Genomic DNA, 13119 nt, shown 5'->3' with positions numbered 1-13119 from the left:
TCAAGCTCTCATTCTATATTTCTCTTCCATTATACAAATAAACTCCTAGTAAAAGTAATTTATAATTTCTTTATTTTACACTCATTTCTCAATTCCTTTTAATAAGACTGCTAACATTTCACTGAAGCTTTATTTACCAAAATTACCTATGAAATCTTAATTTCTAAATTGTATTAACTTTCCTCTCTCTTCATCTAAGCCTGGGGTTTAACTCTGTCAGTCAAAATCATCGGTGGCTCCCTATTGTTTGTTAGAAAAAAATACAATTTCCTCTATTTGTCATTTAAAGAAAGCCTTCAGCCATCTTACTCCAGCCTAGTTTTCCAGATTTATATCACCTTATTTTATTTCCTACCTTTGTTTTCCACTCTGGCCTACTTGCTTTTCCTCACACTCAGGATCACTACTATAAACCTTGCCAATAGTTGGTACTTAATAAATAATTACTGTTTTGATTAAAAATATCTTAAGAGACTGATCTTTGAGCAAAAATATAAATTTATTGATTATATCAGGTTTATTGGTTAGTCCAGAATTATAACCAATAAAAGACTACCGATCTCCATGGTTCTCTTGCAACTAGGGAAGACCCAAGCTAGGTCAGGCAGTTTAATAGATTTTTTAGGACCTCATTATACAGCCTCTCCCTTGGCCATCCCAAGACATCTTTAATTGGTGATAGCTAATTAAGAGACAGTCCATCAACTTATCCAACCCTCTCCATCTCCATAGTTGGACAGGTCATGAGGTAGAAAAAAGAATCTCTGTCCCTTTCATCTATTAATCAAATTCTGTTAAAAAGGAAGAAATTTTTTTGGATTCCTAAGGACAAAGAAAATGCAAAAAGCGGCAGAGTAGATCATATCTCTGACCCAGATCCCAGACACTGGAATACACAGTAATTCTCTATAACATATAATTAATTAATACAGTATAATACAGGAACTAATACAGTATTAGAAAATAAGTCCTCGCATTACTATATCGAAATGAATTAATAGTGATATTAGTACTGTTATAATTTTCAACTAGCCTACTTTGACCTTCTACATTCCCTATTCTCTTATGATGTGTGTTTTTTAAATATGTAGTTATAGCAATAAGAAATACTTGGCCCATTACCAAGAGCTTTCAACCAAAGCCTCTTTCAGCCTCTGAGCTTACATGGTTACTTGGCACAATCCAAACTGGCTAAGTATTTTGTAGCCGTGTGGATAAAGAACTGAACTTAAATGTGCTAAATATATGCTTATTTGTTTAGATGTGTTAAAGAGGCTGGGTCCTGCCAACTTGCTAATCTGCTCCACAGGAAAGAGCTCAATAACTAGGGAGGCATAGTAACTCTTTCAAGCCCCAACAGGACTATGAAACAAAGTACTGTTCCTGGTTTCGCAGTGTCAAGGCAAGGCTGCTTGGTGGCACAGTGGACAGAGAGCTTGACCTGGAGGCTTGAGGTCAAATCCAGTGTCAGATATTTACTAGTCATATGATCCTAGGCATGTCACTTTAATGTCTGTCTGCCTCAACTGTAAAATGAGAATAACAATTGTACTTACATCAAAGGGTTACTATGAGAATCAAATGACTGTACTAGCATCAATGCAATGATCCAGGACAATTCTGAGGGACTGATGGAAAAGAACGCTACCCACATTCAGAGGAAGAACTACAGGAGTGGAAACACAGAAGAAAAACAATTGCTTGAACATGTGGGTTGATGGGGATGTGATTGGGGATGTAGACTCTAAATGACTAGCCTAGTGATAGGCAAGTGCAACTATCAATAATATGGAAATAAGTCTTGATCAATGACACATGAAGAAACCAGTGGAAATGCGTGTTGGCTACAGGTGGTGGTGGTGATGGCTTGGGGGGGCATGCAGGGGAAAATATGAACATGAATCATGGAAACATGGAAAAAATTTTTCTTAAAAATGAAATAAACATTAAGAAAAAGAGAATCAATTGAGATATTTGAAAAGAATTTAGCAGAGTGGCTGGTACACAGTAAGTGCTTAATAAGTTTGTTCCATCCCCAAAGAGTTATGAGGGACCCTGGAACTTCTTTAGCTTTCATAAATGGTGCTTTTCCTCATCATATTTAAAAAAAATAAACAGTGCCTCACAGAAAACAGTGCCTCACAGAAAGCTTTGAGAGATACCAGATGAAGGGGTTGAGTCAGCCTTCCTACTGTTCCTCTTTCTTCATTCCATACATTATGTCCTGGGCACAGGCTCAGAATTGCTGTGACATGAGTAATAAGCAACACAATTTTTGCATCCTGCCAATAAGAATGATAAAGAAATAAGATCAAAATTTGAACTGGCTATGGAGGGAAACTTTTTCACTCTGCTGATACCTAAACTCTAAAGCTTGATCGCAAGAGTAAAATGGTATCTTTTTTCACTTTAGTGATATTACAGTCTAAATGGATTCTTTCCCTGCCTCTTCCCAGGAATTTGCTCTATGAGAAGCTATAGTCATGTTAGGTGTCAGGATGCCAAGGAAAGATGCCAAGGATATAATTTAATCAGTACAGATGGCAAAGCCAAGGCTCAGTGGGCTTGTTAGCTGGGAAAAGTGTCCTTTTAGGTGAAACCTCTAATAAAATTCTTATCTAATGTAGCAGGAGAGTCAATATTCACAGTGGCTGAGACTTCAATAAGCTTAGATGAGGACAGAGAGCCTGGGTTTTTGTGGACATAGATACTGAATTTAGAACCAGAAGACCTGGGTTTGAGGGTTATCTTGGCTACTTTTTACTAGTGTGACATGAACCCATCACTTGACCTCTGAAAGTAATGATTTTCACCTCTATGAAATGGCAATAATATTTTTATTGTCTTTGCCCTAAGGATTAAATGAGATAATATATGTCAATAACATCACAAACCTTAAAAAGTCAGCTATTCTACACTGGCTACACAGGGGGTTCTTTTTAATGCTTACTTCCTGGTTTTTGACCAAATTCCACATAGGTAAGGTCTCAGAGTACCTGAGTTCCAGAGAGATGACATACTGTACTAATCTTTGACCTTTACCTTTTCAAGAAATTGATCTATCACCTTAAGAGCAAGAAGCCTGGTGAACAGAGTCCAGGAAGCATATATACCTAATTTTTCCCAAACTGAGGCTGGAGAATTTTTTAAAATATGAAATGCTTCATGAATTTTCATGTCATTGTTGTGCAGGGATCATGCTTATCTTCTCTTTATTATTACAATTTTAGCATATGTGGTTTTGAAGGGAGTTTTTTTTTTTAATATATCTACCTTCTTCTAAGATACCCTTTGTCATAAACTATTTCTTCTTGCAATATGGAGTCAAAGGACTGGAGTTCAAATTCTACCTGTGACATTTTCTATACTGGTAACATTGGGCATGTTACTGTACCTCTGTAGGGGGCAAGTAGGTGGTGCAGTGGATAAAGCATTGGGTCTGGAGTCAGGAAGATCTGGGTTCAAATTTAGCCTCAGATACTTACTGTGTGACTTTGGATAAGTCACTTAATCCTTATTTGCCTTAAGTTCCTCAACTGTACAATGGGAAAACAGTAGGGAAGGAAATGATGGACTACTTCAGGATCTTTGCCAAGAAAATGCCATGGAGTTTTCCCAAAGAGTTGGATATGACTGAACAATAACGTTGTACCTCTTTGGTTCTTTCTTCTTTTAAAAAAATGTATTTATCCATTACATTAAATTTCCCAGATTTCTCCCTCCCCTAGAGAGGCTTCTTTTGACCAAAAGATATCTATATACAAAGTTATGACTTGTTTCTATTTATCAGAGTTCTATCTATTATTCTATGTCTGGAAGAAGACATACACAAGTTATTCTTCAAAAAATATTTCTGTTGCTGTTTACAATGTTCCCTTGGTTCTGTTTGCTTCACTGTTCATACTTTCTTTCTTCATCTACCAAATGATGAACCTCTAAGGTCTCTTTCAGCTTTAAAAGAACTATGTGTTCCTATGGTCTTTTTTTATTTCCTACCAAGTGAAAGATGTCTCCATTCCAATGACCACTTCAGTATTTCAATTTAATTGGTTTCTTTTATAACATAATATTATTTCTGTATATAAAACATTATTCTGAGAAAGGGTGCATAAGCTCTTCCAGATTGCTGAAGGGTTCAAAGCATGAAAAAATGTTTTTACATTTGACAAATTGAGTTATTTTTCCTGTGGTTAGGGCTTCAAAGGTTATGATATCCAAGCACTCTATCAACTTTATCAAGGCTATTTGTTTTTGTTTTTAAAATGTAGGTCATCCAAAGAGTTTGTGCCAGCAATCCTGGCGTAGTAGAGATGCTTCCCAGAGACCTTGAGGACAGCTGAGTTCATGCCTTTCTATGAAGTTGTGCTAATTCTTCCAGGGATAAGGCATTTTGTATTCTTTGATAGGTGATATTTTCCCTTTTTGGCCTAGTACCAAATGCCCACATTATTTTCCAGCCATTTCCAATGCTACCTCTTCCCTTTCTAGGTCCCCTTTATATAATATACATATATTGTCATTAGAAGCAAGACACTTGAGGGTGGATGTTGTTTTGTTTGCTTGTGTTTGTATCCCCAGAATTTAGCACAGTGCCTGGCACATAGTAAGACTTTAATAAATGCTTTATCATTTTTCCCCTGAAGACTCAGCCTGGTCTCAGCTAAAACATGAATGTTCTTACATGCCTCATTTTAGTTTATAGGTGACCCTGGACTTTTCTATTTTATTTGTTTTTTTTTTTTCAAAATACCAGCTCCTAGGCTTATTTATTAGTTCAATAGTTCTTTTACTTTTACTTTTATTAATTTCTCCTTTGATTTTTAGGATTTCCAATTTGGCCTTTATCTGAGGGTTTTTAATTTGTTCTTTTTCTATTATTTTTTTAGTTGCATGCCCAATTCATTAATCTCCTCTTTCTCTTTTTTTTAAAAATAATTTTTTATTTTTAGAAAAATTTTCCATGGTTACGTAATTCATGTTTTTACCTTACCCTTCACCAACCCATCAACCCTCCCCCCCCCCCCAGTCAAGACTTATTTACATATTATTGATAGTTACATTGGTGTGGTCTTTTCGGGTCTATATCCCCAATCATGTCCTCATCAACCCAAGTATTCAAGCAGTTGTTTTTCTTCTGTGTTTCCACTCCTGTAGTTCTTCCTCTGAATGTGGGTAACGTTCTTTTCCATAAATACCTAAGAATTGTCTTGGGTCATTGCATTGCTGCTAGTACGGATGTACATTACATTTGATTTTACCACAGTGTATCAGTCTCTGTGTACAATGTTCTTCTGGCTCTGCTCCTTTCACTCTCCATCAATTCCTGGAGGTCTTTCCAGTTCGCATGGAATTCCTCCAGTTTATTATTCCTTTGAGCACAATAGTATTCCATCACCAACATATACCACAATTTGTTTGGCCATTCTCCAATTGAAGGGCATACCCTTGCTTTCCAGTTTTTTGCCACCACAAAAAGCGCAGCTATAAATATTTTTGTGCAAGTCTATTTATTTATGATCTCTTTGGGGTACTATCCCAGTAATGCTATGGCTGGATCAAAGGGCAGGCATTCATTTATCGCTCTTTGGGCATAGTTCCAAAATCCCATCCAGAATGGTTGGATCAGTTCACAACTCCACCAGTAGTGCATTAACATCCTAATTTTGCCACATCCCCTCCAACATTCATTACTCTCCCCTGCTATCATTTTTTATTAATATGGGCACTCAGGGATATAAATTTTCCCTGGAGTACTGTTTTTCCAGTATCCCAAAAATTTTGATACATTTTTTCCTCATTGTCATTCTCTTCAATGAAATCATTAATTGTTTCTATGATTTATTCTTTAACCAATCAGTTTTGGAGAATCAGATTATTTAATTTCAAATTAATTTTTATTTGCCTCTCAATGTACCCTTACTAATTATAATTTTTATTGCATTATGATCTGAAAAAGTTGCATCAATTATTTCTGCTTTTGTTTGCAATGTTTTTATGCCCTACTACATGATCAATCTTTCTTAATGTACCATGTGCTGCTGAAAAGAAGGTGTATTCCTTTTTATCCTTATTTACTTTTCTCCATATATCTATTAACTCTAATTTTGCTAAGATTTCATTCACATCTCATACTTCTTTCTTATTTATTTTTTGGTTTGATTTATCTAGATCTGGGTCTAAAGTCTGGGTGAGGCGGGAAGGCTTGCTGTGTATAGAGCTGTGGAGCAGTTTTTGCCTGAGTCACAGCACAGTGCCACCCCTCTCAGCTTTATCCACAGTGCCTAAGGTTTGTGCTCTTTAGGCTCCTGGGGTCTCAAATCTAGCTGTTTGCAGGGTCAAGCCTCCTGGTGGTCCCCTTGCTTGCTCCTCTGCCTGACGCTCCTTTATGAGTCTAAGCGTGCTGCTTCCATAGTCTTTCACCCCTCTGCTCTAGGTCCACACCCATGGAACATGCTCAAGGTCTGTGATCAAAGTCCACGTTCTTTAGCCTCTTGAGGTCATAAGTTTTGCTGTTCTCAGGAGCAAACCCCTGGTGATCCCAATTAGTTGCCAAGAACTTAGTGAATGCTCCACACTTGCTCTAACTCTTGTGTGCTGGCTCTAGGACTGTGGTGAGGGTGTGGGGATTGATCAGCTTGCATTTTAGTGAGAGCTATTTCACCCCCTTATAGCATGGAAATGCCCAAATCCCATGTACCTTCAATGCTACATCCTATTATGGGGTCCCTTTGTTCATCTGGATTTGGTTTTTATGTCCTTTTGAGGTACCACATATTGCTCAGTTAGGAGAGTTAAGAGCCCTGCTTCTACTCTGCAGCCATCTTAACCCAGAAGTCCCCCCATCATTTTGATTTCCTCTTTCTGTGACCTTGGATTCTTGAAGGCCATTTCAAAGAAAGAAAATTTTTGGCAAGCTCTAGCAAGCAGGAAAGTCTTCAGATGAGTACCTGGTAGATTAGCTGCCTACTATAATATATCTACTGTCCAACCACCAGCCTAGCTAAGATTGGAAAGGCTCTTCAGCAGCTGATTGACTATTAGCTAATAAGAATTTTAGGTCTCAACAACTTATCAATTCATGGAACTGTCTAGTATAAAAAGCAAATTATTTTATTATTACTATAACCCAAGCCCCAAAGCCCTATGGCATAAGTATCTTTCCTCTTTGATTTAGATTAATGACCTAAGACTGTATGAGGGAGTCAATGCAGAGTGGCAAAAAGTGAAAGGAAAGAAAGATCAGGTGACTAAAGGAAGAGAAAATTTTTAGGAAGAAAGGAAGATGTAGATCTTTAGTTATATTCCTATTCCTAGCTTAATATACTAGTGTCATTAGGGAATTTCACCTTGGGTGAGAGCTAGGACCCTCCTCTTCATTGAGCAGAGATAGCTCACTCTAATGAGAGAGCTCCTTCAATATATATTATCTAGTGTATATTGACATATTCTCGTACTTATGCCATATGCATATATTTATTTTTTTCTGTTTTGCAATTTCTCTTGGATAAATAGGATTCTTTGCTACTTTCTATATTTATTCATTGTTAAAGTGGTATTTGTTGGGAAAGGAGTCAAGTTTTGTGTATAAGGCTTAAGGCCTCCCTTTCCCCATCAATGAATAGTGAACAGGAGTTCAATTTGCACCTAAATATTGCATCCCCTAGACAAATATTTAAGGTAGCAGACTGAATTTTAGAGTGGTACCCTCCTCTCCCTGAGCATATTAGAGCCATCATTGACTGGCTACAACTTTCTGTTTCTCCTTTTGGCAGAAATTAGTCTCTTTTAGAGAATAATGGAGGAAAGAGACACTAGAGATATCTATTCTTACCTTGCTGTGACTTACATGATGACAGTCACTCTACATTACATTAGTTGTGTTTGTGTAGTGTTCACTTATTAGATTATGAGCTCCATGAAAATAAAAAATGTCTTTTCTAAAAAAAATTGATCTTTATTTTTTTAGATCATCATGATTTCCCCCTCTTCTCCCCAAAGAGCCATCTTTTGTAACAAAGTATATAAAAAAGAGAGAGAAAACATTTCAACAAAATTAAACAACACACTAACTGAGTCTGATAACATGTGCAATGCTCTACATCAATAGTTACTCTCACGGTCCCCTACGCCATAAAGAAGGGAAGGGAGTTTCTTTCCTCTTCTCTTATTTAGGGCCAATACTGAGTATTATAATTGTACAGCAATGGATGACATATTTTAATTGAAACGTTTTGCCTATCTCAGAGACTAGTAGAGTATTCTGCAAACAGTAGGTAATGAATGAACCAACACTGTTCATGGAGAGATTGCAAATTGCATCAGTGGAAGTAGCATCAAGAAAGATAACATCATGGAGCTTTTGAAAGTCAATAAATCACTTTTTCTTGCTTATGTGAATGAAAGTGTACACACTGGTCATACATTTCATTAGCAGCCAAATATCAAGGGAACTAGAGAAAAACCCCCAGCAAATTGAGAAATTTCTCTGTGGTGAGTTTATGGGAAGGTGTGGACCAGAGTGGCACAGGGATGAGAGAAGGCATAGGAAGCCTGCAAACCTCATTGTTGAAGAAAGTCCTCTTATTCATGAGATCAGAAATTCATTGTAGTAATATTTGTTGATTATGATGAAGTTATATATATACATATAATATATATATATAAACAAAGCCACAAGATATATTAGTTGTTATACTTATAGAAAAATGAATGCAATGAACGTTCTCAGATTCTTACTGTATATGTTTTCATCATAATTAATAATATAATAAATAATCATATTATTCATTACACAATATAATCACACTACATAATTATGTTATATGCTAATCATAATTAGGGACTTACACTAAGGATAAAATAATTTGGAGGAAAAAAATGGTCCAATTTTTAGGAAAGGGAAGTTAGATTTTTCTCACAGGCGAATAGATGATTTAGCCCTTTGATGTTCATATTCACTTATGAGTATTTTACTACAGTAAACCTTGGTGGAAGGGAATAGTCCCTATTACCTCAGTTTAATGATGTGGTAAGTATAAAGTAAGAGCTTAGCCATAGAGCTCCTACAGCTACTTTAATCAGTCACACCCATCTTTCTGAGTTGGCTTTGAAAAAGCTAATACTAAGAGCATGATTGTTTAGCTTTCCAGGCAGTGACATATTCTGTAGCTACAACACTGGGAACATCTGCTAGGAAGAAGAAATTAAGTGTAAGTGGCTGACTCATTCTTTAAAGGGCAAGTGGGAAAGACCCAACTCACTATAGAGCATTTGAAAACAAATCTAGAGCAAATGAGGCCCTGAGTCAGGGAATAGTTTGGCTCCCTGAGAGCCAGAACCTCTAAATTAAGGGTCCTTCTATAATGTCTTTACATAGCTGAAAGCTCTGGACTGATAATATATTTATCTTAGGACAGTTATTTGCTCACTAAGACCATGTCAAATTCAGCATCTTAGAGTCTGGGTCTCAGGTAAATTTGGATTTGATACAATATTTTCTGAGATAAACAAGTTATGTTACATAAATACTTATTTATTTTATGTTCCTCAATGGGCAAGGAGTGGGGGAGAGAATAAGCTTTAATCAAATGCCTACTTTGTACCAGGCACTGTGGTAAGCACTTTACAAATATTATCTCAAATGATATTCACAACAATCCTGTGAAGTAAATGCTATTATCATTCCCATTTTATACCTGAGGAAACTGAGTTACATAGAGATTAAGTGACTTGCCAAGGATCACACACTTAACAAGTGTCTGAGGTAAAATTTGAACTCAGGTCTTTACAGATAAAGAAACAGAGACCCAGAGAGATGAAGTGATTTATTTAATATGGTATGGTTACTTAATGGCAGAATAGGGACTAGAACACACACATATCTCTTGTTATTGTTCAGTCTTTTTGCTCATGTATAAACTCTTTGTGGTCCCATTTGGGGTTTCCTTGGAAAAGACACTGGAGTGATCAACCAATTCCTTCTCTAGTTCATTTTACAGATGAGGCTAGGAGAACAAGGTAAGGCACTGGAGTTTAACAGGTATGGCAAAGTAGAAATGGAATCCCTAAATCCTTAGTAAGTATTTTTTTTGTCTTTCTTTTCTGCAGGCAGAAAGTACCCAAGATAGCATGATAGCATCAATCAATCCAGAGTCAGGGTATAGTGGATTCCATTGAAGTTTTGTCTCAGGGTAGAAAATTTAGAGGGTGCAGACAATAGCATGCTTCCTCTATTTCTTTATCTTGTACTTACAAGCGTGGTGAAAAAGACTCCTTTCAGAGACACTTCCACTGCCTTCAGAGTCTTAGAAAAAGATGTGAAAGGGCAGCTTGGTGGTTTAATTGATAGAGAGTCAGAATTGGAGAGAGGAGTTCCTGGGTTAAATCTGTCCTCATATACTGCCTAGCTGTGTAACCCTGGGCAAGTCACTTCACCCCAATTGCCTGGCCCTTACCACTTTTCTGCCTTGGAACCAGTGCTTAGTATCAATTCTAAGAAAGATGGTAATGGTTTTAAGGAGGAAAAAAGAAAAAATGATATCCCAGGGTCAAGTACCTTTCCCTAGTACCTGCATTCCAGTCAAGATCTTCTCCTATCCAACCCTTTCACACACACACACACACACACACACACACACACACACACACACACACACACACACACACACACTTCCCAGATGCCATCTGCATCATGTGCAACCAATTCTAGTTTACAATTATGGAGTAGTCTGTCACCAGGAGAGTGGATAGAGTGCAGGAAAGGGAGACATGAGGTCATAAGACCACTTTACCTATTTCTTCACCATTTTGCTAGCATGGTATGATTAGTCAGAAACAAAAATGTTCCTGCACAGTCAAACATCCTTTGGAAATGATAATCTCTTCTTCTCTTCCTGATCTTAGTCAAGCAGATGTTAGATTTATTATTTTCATTTATTCTCTCTTCCATAATTGTTTTTCACTTGAAATGTTTCCTACTCTCCAAGGAAGCAAGTTCACAAGAAATGACTCTTCTCACAGACTCCCCTCTTCCCTTTCCTTCTCCCTTTCCTTCTCCCTTCCCTTCCCTTCCCTTCTCATTTCCTTTCCTTTCCCTTCTCCCTTCCCTTCCCTTTTCCTTTCCTTTCTCCCTTCCCTTCTCTTCTCTCTTCTCTCTCTCTCTCTCTCTCTCTCTCTCTCTCTCTCTCTCTCTCTCTCTCTTTCTCTCTCTCTCTCTCCCTTCCTTTCTATCTTTTATTACTTCCATTTCAACCACTTATCTACCTAGACAAGTCACTTCACTTCTATAGCCTTCAGTCTCCTACCTATAAAATGATGACCTAAATGATCAAATGACTAAATAAGATTAGTTCCTGCTTATTATTTATGATTCTGTATAAGTTCATAGGGTTATAAGTTCATAGATTTAAAGCTGGAAAGAGATCTCTTAGAGATCACCTGTTTCAATCCCCTCATTGTACAGGTAAGGAACCCCACAGAGATTAAATGACTTGCTCAAGATCATATAAGTAAAGTCAGGACTCATGCCCAAATTCAAATTCATTGCTTTTTCCAATGGACCATGGAGTTTTCAACCAAATGGTTCTCCTTTGTAGATTCAGGGTATTACATTGTTGACAATGTATTAGAATTTTTGTATTATGGGATATAAGGACAAGGACAGAGACTGGCACAATTTTGAGTACACAATAATAATAACCAACAATAACTGCAAGTTTCTTTTCAATTCAAAGTACTCATTTAGCCAAGAATGTTCTTCCTCCCCAAATCTCCTTTGCACTTTCAAAGGGACATTGAATGAATGCAGACTTTAAGTGCCTGTTTCTGTGAATTATGAAGCAGCTGTGTATTGAATCTAAAGGTGGGTTTGTTCCAGGGACTACTAGCACCTGACAATACCATAGAGCTTTTGCCAATTGTGACAGTGACTCCATCCAAAAGAAGCCATTGTTTTAAAGAATGTTGGCACTAGAAGAGGTCTTACAGATGCTCTAATCCCCCAATGTCCAGTGTTTTTTTTTTAACTAAACAGAGGCCCAGAAAAGTGAAAATATAAAAGACCTAGTTTAATATGACTGGGCTAGAGTCTAGTTTCTTAATTTTCTTGCTAAATATTCTTTCTGCTTCACCTCTTGGCTTTGTTATATTGTTTGTTAACAACTTGTTATATTATATATTCATAATTTGACTGGAGTGGTTATAAGCATCTCCTGTCCTTCCTAACCATTTTAGTTTGTACAATAGATTGTATGCTACTTATGGACAGGGGCTGTTTCATCATTGCCTTTGTATACTCAGTGCCTAGCACAGTGTTTAAAAATGTTTGTTGAATTGATTTGAACTTTCCAATTTTGAGCTAACCCATAGGGCACTGAGATGGTCCATTTGGGGCTTAAATGGAATATTACTCAAGATTTCTGGAGCCTCAGAAGTGGTAGAAAAGATATTCTCAAGAATATATATGAACGGAAAAGGAATCAGTCCATTTATTTAGTGAGATGGAAGGATAATCAATGAATAGCTAATCTAATACATTGGTATCCATTACATATCAAAAGAACAAGAGAATGGTCTCAAGCACATTGACTAGATTTTCTATGGAAGGTTTATGGTGAGAGAAAGGAATCACACTGGGTGATAAGGCATGGCTGGATCTACACCAATTAGAAAAACACATACTTATGAGATCTTGGATATGGTGAAGTATGAATTAGAAAACATCTCTCTAAATTCATTACTAATAGACAACTGATTGTTCCCAGAATTGATCAAGAGGAGGATAGCAAACTGAATTGTTTTTCTGGAATTGCTATGTTCTTTAATGACACCAAAATTCTCCCTGACTCAAAGGTCCATTTTGAAGATGTCAAGTCTTTTGTTTCTGCTATATGAGTGTTAGGTATGGAAGTAGAAAGACATGTGGTGGGTGTGAGTATACTGTAGCATATTACAAACAAGGAATTATGCAAGAGAAGAGTATGTCATCAATGGTAAATGGGCAGAAGTTGCAAAATGGCCAATTTGACTTGATCTTAGGAAAAAAACTTTCTAATAATTAGAGCTGGCAAAAAGTGGGATGAATCGCCTCAAGAGAAGGTGAGTTTCCTCACATTGGAGGTG

General features: G+C 36.9%; 1 pseudogene; it reads right to left on the bottom strand.

Moving 5' to 3' along the window:
• Positions 1-3147: 3147 nt before the first annotated feature.
• Positions 3148-3240, bottom strand: LOC123248137 (annotated as a pseudogene).
• Between the last annotated feature and the right edge of the window lie 9879 nt (positions 3241-13119).

The sequence above is a fragment of the Gracilinanus agilis genome, chromosome 4, assembly GCF_016433145.1.
Source record: "Gracilinanus agilis isolate LMUSP501 chromosome 4, AgileGrace, whole genome shotgun sequence".
In the NCBI taxonomy this organism is placed as follows: Eukaryota; Metazoa; Chordata; class Mammalia; order Didelphimorphia; family Didelphidae; genus Gracilinanus; species Gracilinanus agilis.
Note: the sequence above shows the minus strand (reverse complement) of the source record. Positions and strands in the feature narration are given on the sequence as shown.